The 14,426-nt window shown below is 43.8% G+C and overlaps 1 long non-coding RNA gene across 1 annotated transcript in view; it reads right to left on the bottom strand.

The window, feature by feature from the left end:
• Nucleotides 1–5,184, bottom strand: part of LOC120297659 — a 43,392-nt gene extending 38,208 nt beyond the window's left edge. The window contains exon 1 of the long non-coding RNA XR_005553855.1: nt 4,886–5,184. This is a non-coding gene — a long non-coding RNA (uncharacterized LOC120297659). The remainder of the gene's footprint in view (nt 1–4,885) is intronic.
• Nucleotides 5,185–14,426: the final 9,242 nt, after the last annotated feature.

Below are 14,426 nucleotides of genomic sequence, written 5' to 3'. Positions count from 1 at the left end.
TTGCTGTGCCATCTGTAGAGTCACCCTTGCCATTTCTGGGACTGGGTCCAGGGACTGGTGCAATGACATCCCTGGCTGGGTGATCATAATGCGCTGGAATCCACAAAGGTCCTGTTGGAGCAAGCACAGCAGTGTAGCCCCGCCCCCAAGTGATCAGAGGGACTGGTCCCAACCATGCTTTGTCTGGTAATGCCCGATAATATGCCAGAGGTGGAGGCAAGCTTGTTTTCTGTTGAAAGTGTCTCTGATAAGCAGTCAAATTTTGAATAAAAACATTCAATTGGTGTAATGTAAATAATATTTTTTGAACCTGTTGTATTACCCACGACAAATTGGGTATCCTAGATAATCCGTCCTTTTTTATTTGTTTGTGAAGGCAGTCCTTGAAAAACCAATTAGCACGTTCCACGATAGCTTGACCCGTGGAATTATAGAGAAGACCATGAGTAAAAACAATATTTTAGGTTGTATAAAATTGTAAAAAGGCCACTGAAAAATAGGCTGGTCCATTGTCAGCGTTTAGGGAAGAGGGTTAACCCAGGGCTGTAACAGCCAAAAAAAGATGAAAAATAACATGTGAAGCTGTTTCCCCTCATAAAGGTGGGGGAAATTGTTCCTAAATACCTATTTATCAATATACATTTCTAGGAAGCCAAAAAAAGAAAACATGGATAATATCCATTTGTCATAGTTGATTAGAGGCAAAACCACATAAAAGACATAAAAAAGACATACAAAAAAAAATTAGACCCAGGAAGGGAGGAGTGATTGTGTATATGAGAAACAAAATAATAAATGCTTTCAGTTATGGAGGAGCTGCTGCAAAGTTAAAAACAAAGTCATAAGATTGGGGCCAATCCTGGGCGTGATGTAAGCACCTGAAGGAGTAAAAGTAAGTTGGCACACATAATGAGAGTCAGAGATTAAGTTAAAAGACTGTTGAGAAAAGATTTTAAAAGCTAAAATAATTCTGAGCATTGTGATAAGGGTTGCATTGCAGTGTGGGACACTTTCCAGGTATCATCCTTGTAAACAATTGCTCCTCTCATTCACCCTCCATCAGAAAAAGCAATAACTTGTGGCAAGGGAGAAAGAGGAAGAAAATAGTGGCTGGACTGGAAAGGAAAAAGTCATTAAACAAGCAAGTCAAAGATCATTAGGCAAATGATATGAAAGTCAGTTAAAGCACATTAAAGAGATAAGTTATTTTTGAAAACAATATTAATTAATCAGTTCCTTTTCGACTGCAAGCTCTTGTGCATCCTAAGGTTATCATTTTAGCAACCACCTGGATAAAAAATAAAACATTTTGGGATGGGATATGATAGGTAAATATTATTCAATTCAATATACTTTCTGCACTTCTATTACAGTTAATACTCCATTAGGTACCGTATTTTCCGGCGTATAAGACGACTGGGCGTATAAGACGACCCCCAACTTTTCCAGTTAAAATATAGAGTTTGGGCTATACTCACCGTATAAGACTACCCCTCTTCCAATGCACACCAAATAAAAATTTAAAAACATCAGATTTGATTTCAATATGGTAATTTTAATTCAAATGCTTATGACATGCAGGTACTTAGCAGAAAAACTGTCATTTATAAACATAAGGCTGTCATCAAACATATAAACATAAAACAGTGCAAGTGGATTAAACTTTTCCTAATTCACTCTAAAGCTGAAAGGAAGGATAAGACAATAAAACCATGGGAGCTGCCATGCTGTTTGTTTTCTAAGCTGTCAACCAAACTGAACTGATGATGATAGGAGGAAGATAAAAAACAATAGAAAGAGCAAGTGCCGGGCAAGTCCCTGGCAAGTCAGCAACGCATGCCTCCTTTCTCCCTCCAATCCTTCCTTCCCACCCCGATTTCCAGCTCGGAAAATGCAAAGCGTGTGTGTGCATGCGCGTGACCTCCTTTCCCTCTTCCCTCTCCCTCCAATCCTCCCAGCTCAGAAAGCAGCGAGGAGAAGCGTGCGCGCACGCACACACATACACACACACGCCTCCTTTCCCTCTTCCCTCTCCCTCCAATCCTTCCCCCCCACCCTGATTTCCAGCTCAGAAAGTGCAAAGAAGCGAGGAGAAGTGTGTGTGTGGCCCTCAATTCACTTCTTCCGAATTCCAAGCTTTCTTACAGGCCAACATGATTCATCATGCCACCTCTGCGCCTTTCCACCCGTCCACCAACGGTATGGCTGAACGCATGGTTCGCATCACCAAGGACGCCTTGAAGAAAATTACCTAGGGAGACTGGCATCACAGGTTGGCTGACTTCCTCCTTTCTTATCGCACTACACCTTCCACTTCTACCGGGAGGAGTCGAGCTGAACTTCATTGGGGGTGCAAACTGACTACCAAGCTTGACCGGTTGCACCTGGACAGACTACCTTCCACAATCACACACCCCAGGGCACCTAGACAACTGCTTGTGGGTGCCCCGGTTTGGACTCGTAATTACGGGCCTGGTCATTCATGGGTCCCCGCCACTGTATCCAGGGTATCCTTTGTCCTACGAGGTGTCCCTGGATGACGGTCGTGTCCTGCGATGACACATCAACCAGCTCCGCACTAGACGGGACCTTCCCACTGAGACTCCTGGTTCACACAAACACACACATGCACGCACGCCTCCTTTCTCCCTCCAATCCTTCCTTCCCACCCCGATTTCCGGCTCGGAAAATGCAAAGCGTGTGTGTGTGTGTGTGTGCGCGTGGCCTCCTTTCCCTCTTCCCTCTCCCTCCAATCCTCCCAGCTCAGAAAGCAGCGAGAAGCATGCGCGCGCACACACACACACACACACCTCCTTTCCCTCTTCCCTCTCCCTCCAATCCTTCCCCCCCACCCTGATTTCCAGCTCAGAAAGTGCAAAGAAGCAAGAAGTGTGTGTGTGTGCGCGCGTGCGCACACACACACACACACATAAACACACATACGCACGCACGCCTCCTTTCTCCCTCCAATCCTTCCTTCCCACCCCGATTTCCAGCTCGGAAAATGCAAAGCGTGTGTGTGTGTGTGCGCGTGTCCTCCTTTCCCTCTTCCCTCTCCCTCCAATCCTCCCAGCTCAGAAAGCAGCGAGAAGCGTGTGCACACACACACAACACACACACGCCTCCTTTCCCTCCTCCCTCTCCCTCCAATCCTTCCCTCCCACCCTGATCTCCAGCTCGGAAAGTGCGAAGCAGCAGCGAGGAGACAGATTGAGACCCACAGTCATTTACCAGCCTGTGACTTCAAGTTAGCAAAAAGCAGCTGCAAACCATACGCCTGCTAGAGGTGAGCCCCTGCTAGAGGTGAGCCGCGGGGACGGATTGCTGAAACAAACAGCTTAGAGTTTAATTGCTCTCCCCACTGCCACTCTACCAATCAAGGACTCTTTTTGAGTGGGGGGGGGAGAGAAAACTTGATGAGTAATATACCAAACCACATGTGTAAAGGAATAAAATAGAATACCCGTATTTTCCGGCGTATAAGACGACTCGGCGTATAAGACGACCCCCAACTTTTAAGAAGGTTTTTGTGGCCTAGAAAGTCGTCTTATACGCCGGAAAATACGGTAATTTACTAGTAGGAAAAAAAATCAAGAGTGTGGAATTCTGTCCACAAATTGAGTATTCATGATGTCATCAATTTGTGAAACTATATTTTTTTCTGGGACTTATTGCAATCCTAAATCATTTTATATTTTCTGAAAGCCAATTAAATTGTATCTTTGGTGCTTCAATTTAAGCAAAGTCCATTCAGATGGAAACAATTTTTATATAAATAGGTTAAATATGTATAAATCTATAACAATATAATTCAGTTAGTTCTTTTGGTTGTTGGATATAAAAAATATTATCCAACATTTACTGTTTCTCTTTTGAGTAAAAAAAAATTATTTGCCGAAACTGCATAGGTGAATGTCAAGTTTCAGATTCACTCCACTCTTCTCAGATTACAATTCCAAGCAGAGGGAAAAAAAGTTTTAAACAAACAGTTCCCCCCCCTTCCTGTCTCTGGCTCTTTAAGCAACGCAGCCAGCCGAAAGAGAGGGGGGGGGGAAATCTCACCACCCAAAAATAATTTCACCTCCTTCCTATGCATTTTGCAATAAATTCTCTCATACATTCTCCATGAAATTGTTCTCATACAAATATTTCATTTCATACTTTCTCCAGGCAAACCATATATTCTTAGCAAGGCCTTTTTGTATTGTTGTTATCAGAGAGGGCTTTGAGCCTCTTCCAAGTCTTGGAATAACACAGAACAATACAGACAAACATATATACACAGATACTATTACAACAACATTTATTTAGACATATAACTTGTCTTGCAAGAAGCGAGAAAAATGACAAGGTGATTTCAACCAAAAAGTGGTTTGAGGGCCCTAATCATTTCCCATTTTTCTCACCATTCCAAGCCCAAGCATAATGTTCTGAGTGGCCACACACACAACACAAAACACAACCAGACATTTGTCTGACGGCTAACTTAATATATTACAAACTTTCAAAGCACTCTGAGGGAGTACATTTTGAGTTATGTTTAACTAATCAACAAAGAATTAGCCTCTTCAGAAGAAGCTGAAAATCCAATTAAAGATGTTTTTAGAAGGAATAAATTTTACTTAGTTGCTGGGTCCATTTTTTTCCTCCCTTCCTGACAGGAGTGAACACTATAGATGTATATACTGAAACCAAGGTTCAAGATGTAATTTATGCTCTATCTTTTAGCCTAAGCGTCCGATGCTCAGGATTCAAAGAACACTGTTTTCCTATCTCAGCCCACCAGCTTCCTTGTGTTTGCCCCAGATTAGAGGAGGAATCTGAGTTCCTCCATGCCTGTCCTTGGTTTTGCGGGGGGCTGAGATAACTTGCAGCCCATACTTACTCACTGAGGGGTCTCGTAAGACGAAAGTGCACTTAGAGGTCTGTTCCAGACGATGGTAAGTATGTTGGCAGCTGCTTCTTCCCGTAGGGGTCCCAAAACAAAATGTCCCTGCTGAGGGCGCCAGCTGTAATAATCACTCCTTAGTCATTGAAGGGTGCAAAGAAATGGCTACCTTCTACGCAGCCTTTTATTGTTTAAATAGAGATTTACAAATAGCAAAAGATACTGCATGGCAATAGCATTTCATTGGCTAAAATCCTTTACCAATCCTCAAGAGTAAAAAGCTAGAGGCCATAAACAGGGAAACTTGTTCCACCAGCCAGCCTTATCAAACTGGCAAGGTCACACAGACCTGCGTACTTTCACGTCACCATGGTGATGTGAGGGGGGGGAGAAGATAGATGCATAGCAAAGATACAAGCGTTGGGGGGGCAGTTTTCCGCACACGACTTTCGCCTGTCTCTCACCTCTACAACTGCTGTGAAAAAATATAAGAAGCCACTTTTACATCTTTTTACCTTCTTTTCTAATTTTCTTTTTTTCTCTTTCCATGCACTGTTACTTTTTTGCTTTTCTTTTTTCTTCTTTAGTGTGTTATATTAGTGTGTGTTAGTAATCTTTTTGTTTAAAAGTTTTAATAAAAACCATAGTCAAATAAAAGTTTTGGAGCGGTAACTTTCAGATTTCCCTGCTTTTGTTTAGTCTGTTGGACATTTTTGGAGTTGCAATTGAAGGGATACTAGATTATTCTCTCTCTCTTTCCCCTTCAATGGTTATTTTTCATTCAAGGGAACCAGATGTAACAAAATATTTCATCAAGAATGAAAAATTGAGGAGTACCAGTATCAGAATAAAACTTTAGGAACTACAGACATTTTGAATGTCTCAAAAATATTCTTACTCAGTTAAAATACCTGTAACTTATTTGACTTCCACTAAAAGAAGAGAATACTAATAGAGATGCTGGTATGATCAAACCCGATATTGAATGGGAAAGTAAAATATCAGAGATGGAGATTAGCCTGAATGCTACCTAGAGAATCTTTAAAAATGAAAATTGCAAATTCTCTAGGCTTTATTTTCCTCTCCATTCCTCTCTTCCATGATTCTGAAATGATAGAGCAGGATCGAGAACAAAAGTAATTGGGAAAAACCAGCAGATTGTGGCCTCATCTTCTAAAAGAGCAACAAATTAAATATATAAAGAGCTAGATATACACAACAATCAAAATCTGTTGAAGACCTCTTCCTGTTTTACTAAGAACTTGAGTCACTGGCTGGTCTTTGTGGCAATCAGGAATCTATCTCCCCTATCAGCCACAAAAAGCTCCACATAAAATATTTGTTGAAATTCAATAGAGGAGAAACATTGCCTTTTCATTGTGTGGTTAGCTAGCAGATCAGCGTTGATTTATAATATGAAATAAAACATTCATAGAAGTAGAATTGGAAGACTTGCAAAGGCCCACACAGGGCAAAGAATCTAAGCTTTTCTAGAAGTAGCTCAACCATTAAAACAAACCAGGGGGAGTGGGTTGTAGAGAAAGTCAGCATTGTTGTTGAACTGCTCTCATTCCCAAACCAGGCACCTCTCCTCTATCTTTTCCTCAGAAAGAACAAAGTTCTCATATTGAAAAACAAGAAGAAATGACTTGTCCTGGTGGGCACTGTTAAGTCCTTCGCGAAATGGCAATGACACGAGAAGCAGTTGTAGTTCTCAGGAACTCTTTATTTCTGTTCAGCATACTGGTTACAAGATGCCGACAACGCCCAAATCTCCCTGCCTCTTTTTATAGGTGATTCCCGGGCCAAACTGCAACATTTGGTGCGCTCGCACCCGCGCATGCGCGCGAGTGCTGGCGACAGCCAGTCTGGTCCCGGGCAGCTTGCACCTGCCCAGGACCGTTGCAATGCCCCGAGCCTGCTTCCACAGGCTCAGGACATAACACCCCTTCCCCCCCGGCTAAGACTATGATCATACAATAATAATATGCAACCCAATATGAGAGTGGTACACATACTACTTGTACCAATTGTCCCCTTTACTTCTATTGTTCCCCCAGTGTTCTATTTTCCTATGTGTACAGGAATACTCTCTGTTAACTCTGTTTTGCCAGTAGGGTTACAAAATCTTCTAAATACTTAGGAGATCTTCTAGCTCTCTGTGACCTCCTAACTTCTGGGTACCTTCCAAATACCCCTTGACTGAGGGGTGATGTATGCTTGTCCCCCTTGCTAAACCCTGGTGATTTCCAAGGACTGTGCTCCAATGCCTGGCCTGCTTGCTTGCCCACCGGGCTCGTCAGGCCAGGAATTCTTTCTCTGTTTGACCTGGTTGTCCTGCCTAGCTGCAGGCTCTCTGGCCCTCTTAAGTGACTGTCACTGTTGGGCAATTCTGTAGAACCTCCAAGGTCTGTCCTAGACCTGTCAAGAGGTTGTCTTTCCCCATGTTCCCGTTCTGTCCCCGGGCTTGTTGGGGTTTCAGTGCTGTCCCAAAACTCAGTTGTCCCTTGAGTGATGTCAGAGGTGTTGTAGTCAGGATTTGGTTCCTCGACCACCTCCCTGTGTGCTTGCCCCCTTCTAGGGACAGGGGTAGTGTTGGGCCAACTAGACGGACTGTGTGCCAGCTCTCTTGCAGGTGTGGATTGTTTGGATGCTCCCGGATATCCTCCCTGAATGGAGTACTGAGTAATGCGGGTGAGTAGTGATTATGCCCCCGGGGTGACTCCCTGGCTGGAGTAGGCACTGGTGCCTGAGTTCTAGTTGGGCTCCATGGATTCCTGTTTGGAGCACTCGCGGAATCTCGGAATGAGCTGTCTGTAGCTCCCTCGTTAATGATAGGCAGCAGCCCGCACTCTTCCCTTTGCCCAAAGGGGTCCGCCTCCCCCCCTGGAAAAGAACCAGGAGTCTCAATGGGAAGGTCCCGTCTAGTGCGGAGCTGGTCGATGTGTCATCGCAGGACACGACCGTCATCCAGGGACACCTCGTAGGACAAAGGATACCCTGGATACAGTGGCGGGGACCCATGAATGACCAGGCCCGTAATTACGAGTCCAAACCGGGGCACCCACAAGCAGTTGTCTAGGTGCCCTGGGGTGTGTGATTGTGGAAGGTAGTCTGTCCAGGTGCAACCGGTCAAGCTTGGTAGTCAGTTTGCACCCCCAACGAAGTTCAGCTCGACTCCTCCCGGTAGAAGTGGAAGGTGTAGTGCGATAAGAAAGGAGGAAGTCAGCCAACCTGTGATGCCAGTCTCCCTAGGTAATTTTCTTCAAGGCGTCCTTGGTGATGCAAACCATGCGTTCAGCCATACCGTTGGTGGACGGGTGGAAAGGCGCAGAGGTGGCATGATGAATCATGTTGGCCTGTAAGAAAGCTTGGAATTCGGAAGAAGTGAATTGAGGGCCATTGTCAGATACGAGGACATCAGGAAGCCCGTGTGCAGCAAAAATCCCCCTCAGTACTTGAATAGTCTTTGCAGTGGTGGTGGAAGAGACAGGTACAACCTCAAGCCATTTTGAATGGCTATCAACTAGGACCAAGAAGAATTGACCCTGAAAGGGCCCAGCGTAGTCAATGTGCACCCTAGACCATGGAGACTGTGTTTCCTCCCATCTATGTACAGGAGCTTGGGGCATTTCAGGGCGCGAGCGTTGACAAAGGTGGCATGCATGCACCTTAGCTTCAATGTCTCTGTCTAACCCAGACCACCACAAATGGCTGCGCGCAAGCGCCTTCATGTGTACAATGCCAGGATGACCCTTGTGGAGGGAACCTAAGACCCTAGTCAGCATTGAGGCAGGAATGACAACTCTGCTCCCCCAAAGCAGAAACCCTGGAAGGTGGACAACTCGTTCCTTTTGGACCAGAAACTCTGAAACTCAGTGCCTGGACAGCTCTCTGGCCATCCAGATAAAACCCAAGAAAGGACTGATTCAGCAGCCACATCCCTTGCATCTAAAGGGGACTCAGGCAAGGCCTGAATGGAGAGGATATTGATTGTTGGTGCAGGGTCAGCTTCTACTACTGGCACGGGTAATCTACTGAGGCTGTCAGCATGGCCCATTTCTTTCCCAGGTTTGTAAAGTAAGGAAAAATCATAGGCAGACAGAAAGATAGACCATCTCAGCATCCTGGGGGAGATGATTTGGAGAGTTTGTTTATGTGTAGTAAACAGCCCCAACAAAGGCTTATGGTCAGTGAACCATATAGGAAGTCATGGAATTTTTTGATTCCAGCAACAACAACTAAAGCTTCCCTGTCAATGTGAGCATAATTTCGCTCTGCAGAAGACAAGGTTCTGGAGTAATATGCAACAGGAACCTGAGTTCCATCTGGTCTGAGGTGGCTCAGTACAGCTCCCACCCCATCAGAAGCGATGCACACAGGAAGGGATTCATTGAAATGTGTGAGCACACTGTTAGAAGTGAGTAAGGCCTTAACCTCATTGAAATTTGCTTCGTGTTTTTGTGACCACTGCCAGACTGCCTGTTTGTCCAAGAGCCTATGAAGAGGTTCGGCTACACTAGCCTTGTTTGGAAGGAAGGAGTTGTAGAAGTTCAGAAGGCCCAGAAAGGCCTGTAGTTCAGCCTTGGACTTTGGCCTAGGAGCATGCAAAATAGCTTTCAATTTGGATTCAGCAGGGTGAATCCCGGTAGCATCAATTTTGAATCCCAGAAAATCTGTAGAAGGCACCCCAATTTTACATTTGTCCTTCTTAAGTTTGAGGCCCGTTTGCCTGAACTGTAGCAGGACAGCCCTAAATCTCTCAGCTAAGTTGTGTGTAGAGTCTCCAGCAATTAAGACATCATCAAAATAGCGGCAAACCCCTGGTATACCCCGTAGTGTGTTTTCCATTATGCTTTGGAAAATCCCAGGACCAACATTTACTCCAAATTGTAACCTCTTTACCTTGAATGCCCCCCTGTGAGTCACAATGGTTTGAGCTACCGCAGCAGCATCATCAACAGGCAGCTGTTGATACGCCTGAGCTAGGTCAAGCTTGGCAAAAATGCACCCCCCCCTTGAGGGAGGCCAGAATATGACTGACCACTGGGACAGGATAGGCATGTTGCTGCAATGCCTTATTCAGAGTGCATTTGTAATCTGCACAGATGCGAATGTCCCCATTTGCCTTAAGAGACGTGACAATGGGGGTCTCCCAAGGACTGGAGTCGACAGGTTCTAAAACTCCTTGCTGAATCAATTTGTCCAATTCAGTGTCAATTTTACCTTTCAAGGCAAAAGGAACCCTTCTTGCTTTAATTCTAATAGGGGTGACAGTGGGGTCTAATTTCAGTGACACAGGGGGTCCTTTGTACGTGCCCAGCTGTGGGCTGAAAACATCTGCAAATTCTTTGCAGACTTCTTGTAGGTCTATTGTTTGCAAGCTATTGAGCCCTGTGACGTGTATTCCCAAGGCCTCAAACCAATCGAGTCCTATGAGACTCATTCGTTCCCCCCCTACTACTATTACATCTAGTGGACCTTCAAAATCCTTATACTGTACATTAAGGGTGGCCTCCCCCTTAACTCACACTCTGGAGTTTTGAAAGTCTGTTAACACAATGTCGGAAGGCCTCAGCTTGGCCTGAAATCCGCTGCCAGAACAAATCTTCCTAAACGTGTGCATGGAAATGATTGAAAGTGCAGACCCCGTATCCAGTTCCATAGCCAATGGAACCCCTTGTAGCTTCACTTTAAGTGACAGCTTTTTCTTGATGGGCTTGTGTGTGCCTGTCCTATAGATGCTTCTTCGCGAAGCACAGAAACCCACCTTGTTTTGGCTGGGGACCCTGGTACCTTTCAGGCGCAATTCTTCCCGAGGTTGTACCTTCGGACGGCCCAGACACACAGCTGCAATGTGCCCCTGTTTTCCGCATGCCCTGCAGATAGTGGAGCAGAATCTACATTCGGTCCTTTTGTGGCGACCTCCACAACCGAGGCACTTGGGGAGAGCTGAAGAGCTTTCCTTCTGTTTCCCTTCTTTTGTGGGGTAGAGACGGTCTACTTCATCGTCAGGATCCTCCTCTGGGTTCCTTTGTACTCCTTCCTGGTGCACGGACACAGCATCTGGAGTGCTTTTGATCGGCCTCATGTTCTTGATGGCGCCGCCCGCTGCCTCTTCTGCAGTAACCTCTCTCAAGGCATCTTGGAATGATAAGTCTTCTTTAGCAAAAAGTCTCTGCTGCAATTCTCTATGCCTCAGTCCGCATACAAATCTGTCTCTCAGTCGTTCTTCTAGATCCTTGAACTCGCAGTGTTTAGCGGCTTTTCTCAGCGCAGCATTGTATTCTTTGGCTGATTCTCTGGGTCGCTGATCCCTCTGTTCAAAGGTGTGGCGCCAAGCGATGATGGACAACTTGGGCTGGAAGTGTTCCTTGAGTAGTTTTTTGAGATCTGTGTAGTTAACAGATTCTAGAGGTACAGGTGCTGCTATGTTTTCAGCGATTTCGAATGCGTCTTGACCGCAAACGCACAGCAGGGTGGCGGGTTTTAAACTATCTTCTCTTACTTGATTGACTTTAAGATAGTTTTCCATCCTGGCTACGTAGGACTCCCATCTTTCCGGATGCGAGACGTTGAATTCTGAAAGTCTTCCAACTTTTGCCATTTTTGTAGAAAAGGAAGGGTCTATCAGCCAGCCTACCCCCGATGCTCGCTAGATTGGCGGGTAGCTGCCGAATCAACGTCGTTCCTACTGCTCAGGACTCTAGGGTAAGCTTACACCTGTCTTCAGTCAATGCAAGGCAATCCCACCTTCGTCGCCAGTGTTAAGTCCTTCGCGATATGGCAATGACACGAGAAGCAGTTGTAGTTCTCAGGAACTCTTTATTTCTGTTCAGCATACTGGTTACAAGACGCCGAAAACGCCCAAATTTCCCTGCCTCTTTTTATAGGCGATTCCTGGGCCAAACTGCAACATTTGGCGCGCGAGTGCTGGCAACAGCCAGTGTGGTCCCGGGCAGCTTGCACCTGCCCAGGACCGTTGCAATGCCCCAAGCCTGCTTCCACAGGCTCAGGACATAACAGGCACATTTACAGATACAAAATAGATATGAAAAAGATGTAAAAATGTATGGATTTTATAAGGATCAAACTGTGTTTGATAAGATTTTGTTAACCTCAGATGAGAAATCAATTAAGAAAATGTATAACTTTTTGTTAATTTTGGATATGGAAAGTGAACAAGTGAAAGAAACAATAACAAGATGGGCAATTTTTTTTGGCTATAATATAGAATTAGAAAAATGGCAAATGTTATGGGAGAGAAACTACAAATTAACAATGTCAACTTCATACAAAGAAAATCTGTATAAAATGTTTTATAGATGGCACCTGCTGCCAGCAAGATTAGCAAAAAAGTTTAAAAATATGTCAGATAGATGTTGGAAATGTAAACATAACATAGGCACGTACTATTACATTTGGTGGACATCTGGTAAGGCAAAGGCCTATTGGAGAAAGATACATATGTAGTTAGAAAAAATATTGGGTGAACAAGTGGATTTTAAACCTGAACTTTTTTTACTAGGTATTATGCCTGAAAAGACTAATAAGCAGAAATTATATTTAATCTTACACATCACTAGAGCAGCAAGAATAATTTTTGCACAATACTGGAAGAATGAAGGATTGCCATCAGAAGAAGAAATAATCAGGAAAATATTGGAATGTGCAGAGATTGACAGATTAACTATGAGGTTGAAAGATAAAGAAGATACAGACTACTGTCAAATTTGGGACCTATTTTATTCTTGGCTAGAGGAAAGAATGAAGGATTAGGAATTGAACATGTATTAGCATAGCAAACTCCAGACAGCTTGTTGACTGGAAAAATTAACATTTTGTTGTTGTTAATTGCGAAGTCGTGTCTGACCCATCGCGACCCCATGAACAACCTTCCTCCAGGTCTTTCTGTCCAAAATTAACATATGTTGATGAAAAAAAAACCCAATAAAATCTTTACAAAAAAACCAAGAAGAAATGAAATGAAGAACAATTGAGCATCTAGAACACAGGTGTCAAACTCGATCGTGTCATGTGACTATCATGACATATCGCAACATTTTTTGCCTTTGCGGAACTGGGGTGGGCATGCCCTGTGCGTGATGCATCTGGCCCACAGGCTACCAGTTTGACACCCCTGATCTAGAACAACACAAAAACAACAGAATAAGGTTGCCTGCATTGAAATTTGTTGCAAAGCTATAACATCAAATGTAACTACCATCTCACTATAAGAAACAAACCAACTGATGTATAGCACAGCTACAGTTATAATTGAATACATGTCTTGGGGGGAGGAATGATATTACCTAGCATTTTCCCCTTTAATTCTAGTATATGAAATAGGTTGCCATATCACAGTTTGTATGCCTTATTGGCAAATAAAACAGAAAAAACTAAAAAGCTGAAATAAATTATGCAGCATGACTTTATGGAATGTTGAGGTCTCTGATTAATAAACTCAGCCTTTCTCCCTTGGGAGTTACACTGATCTCACAAGGGTTAACTAAAAGAAATCTTTATTGAAAAACTATCTATAGAGAAACACAGACATTTAAGAGTCCTTTTGACCTTTAAATGGTTGTATAGAAAAACAATCACTGTTAGAGGGACTAAATATATAGCAGAAACCACAGATGGCATCTTAAAGACAATTTCCATAGGGGATTCTGTTGCACAGAGAATCTAACATGCAACAAACATATAATAAGTGAATTTACCCAGAGAAAATAAAACACTCGAGGCTATAAATCAGACATTATCATCAACTTCATCTTCTGTCTTCCAATCAGTGTTGACTGTAAAGTGATTTCCAGGTGAGAACGTGGATTAGTTCAGGCAAGTTTTCTTGACAAGATTCCAGAAATGATTTGCCCTTGTCTTCTTGCTAGAAAGAGTGACTGGCCCAAAGTCACCCAGTTGGTTTTGTGCCTAAGGCAGGACTAGAACTCACACTATCCTGGTTTTTTGCCTGATGCTACACCAGACTGGTTCTCCCTGAAATTTTCTTGCCAAATTTTTTCAAACAGTAGATTCCCACTGCCTCCTTCCTAAGGCTGAGAGAGAGAGACCAGCCCAAGTTCACCCAATTGGCTTTGTATCTCAGGTGGGACTAGAACTCACAGTCTCCTAACTGCTAGCCTGTGTTTAATTATTACATCAACTGGGTCTTATAAATCAGACACACATTTACTGAACTAAAGCATAAAATTATAATGTTGATTTCAAATTTATCTTGTTTTCTGGTCCTCAGAAACAAAAATAATTCCTGAAACCAACTTTTTTTCCCCTTTTCTGGATTTCCCTACTTTAATGAGAGGTTCAAGAATAATTTTACCTCAGTTATTTTTCTTGGGCCCTTAGTAACAAGATATTGGCTTCTTTCTTTCCAGAAGGGGAAGAGGCAGGATGAGTTTCCTCAGGTAAGCATCTGTCTCTCTTGAAGGCATTGATTCAAATGGTTGAACATGTCTGGCCTTTGGGGCTGACAGCTGACGGTGAAAGTAGAGCAATAGCTCATCCATTCACTACTATA

The sequence above is a fragment of the Crotalus tigris genome, unplaced genomic scaffold (genome assembly GCF_016545835.1).
Source record: "Crotalus tigris isolate CLP2741 ecotype Arizona unplaced genomic scaffold, ASM1654583v1 scf7180000023654.2194447, whole genome shotgun sequence".
Taxonomy (NCBI): Eukaryota; Metazoa; Chordata; class Lepidosauria; order Squamata; family Viperidae; genus Crotalus; species Crotalus tigris.
This window is presented reverse-complemented; position numbering and strand designations above follow the sequence as displayed.